Below are 1285 nucleotides of genomic sequence, written 5' to 3'. Positions count from 1 at the left end.
TTGAGTTTGGATACGCTGGAGGATTCTGCCGTTTTCAGGACTCTGCGGTCTGCACTGATGTCAAACGTCAGTAGGAAGCAGACATGCTAAGGTGCTCGGTGGTCTCTGGGTCGTTTCTCCACAGTAGAAAGAGTGATGCAAACAGAGTCTATCTCTACTGCCAGGAGATAGGGGGCTGTGAGCAGTATCCTTCTATTTCATGATGTAAGTCCTGTANCTAACTGCTCCTGCATACAAGGAGTGCTGAGGAATCAAAGCCTGTAATCTTACAGGAAGCTCTAAGGCCAGCTCTTCTGGGACCCACTTAAGTGACAGCGCTCCTCTGTTATGTGCAGGTGCTGAGCGCCTCTGCTGGGCTAAGGGAGGATGCTTATATTAAAGACAGATGAATGTCTTTGGATACAGAAAACCTAAAGTCATGTTCACAGGCTCCTGTTAGCAACAAGAAGCATACAGGGTGAGACATCAAGACTTGGAGCCAAGTAGGCCAGAGGCTCATGAGCCATTTCCTTTGACCCAGAGTGTGCAAGACACCAAGCAGTGGCCCCATGTGCACAAGAAAGACTATTTGGTTAGNTCTGATCTTCCCTTATCCCACATCAAAAATCTATTTCCTTGAGAGAATTTCCAAGTTCTTTGGTGGGGGGAGAGGGGGGAGGGTGTCTAAGATCCCACTTTTGCTCATGACTTGATGGGACCTAGAGTAAAGGTGAGACCGGCAGCAGGGAAAGAGTCTAGGCAACCATGAGACTGACTGCAAGAAAGCCTGGAGCCAACCAGGCTTCCTTAAGGATCCCTGAGCTCAGCATATTCTTCCACAGAGAGTAAGTAACCTGTCTGCCTGTCTCCGTTTAGCAGCTAGCAAACATTTCTTCCCCCATTAAACAGTGACTCTAGATAAAAGATGCTGCCCTGGGCTCTAGGTCCCCCTCCCACATAGTCAGTTAACTTGTGATTAAACCCTGCAGCCTAGCAGGCAGTCTTGGGGGTGGAAAAAGGTTGTTAGTTAACAGTTCAGAGCAATAAAGGCACTTGGCTCAGCTTCTCAGTGCCCCGGAGATATAATTATCTCATGCACGATGGCTTTGCCACCTGTCACATCTTCAGGTTTTGTTTTTTTAATTAAAAAAAAAAAATAACGAGAAGGGTTGATGTTTTCTTGTTCCGTAATGTGGCTTGCTTTTTGCCTGACTGGGACAACATGGCTTCAAGCAGTCACCTTCCAACATCCTACAAGGGTCTCTGATCATTGTAATTTCTCATTTGCATTCCGTTCTTTGTGACC

This window comes from Mus caroli, chromosome 6 (assembly GCF_900094665.2).
Source record: "Mus caroli chromosome 6, CAROLI_EIJ_v1.1, whole genome shotgun sequence".
Lineage (NCBI taxonomy): Eukaryota > Metazoa > Chordata > Mammalia > Rodentia > Muridae > Mus > Mus caroli.
The sequence above is the reverse complement of the archived record's forward strand: the minus strand, read 5'-3'. Positions refer to the sequence as shown.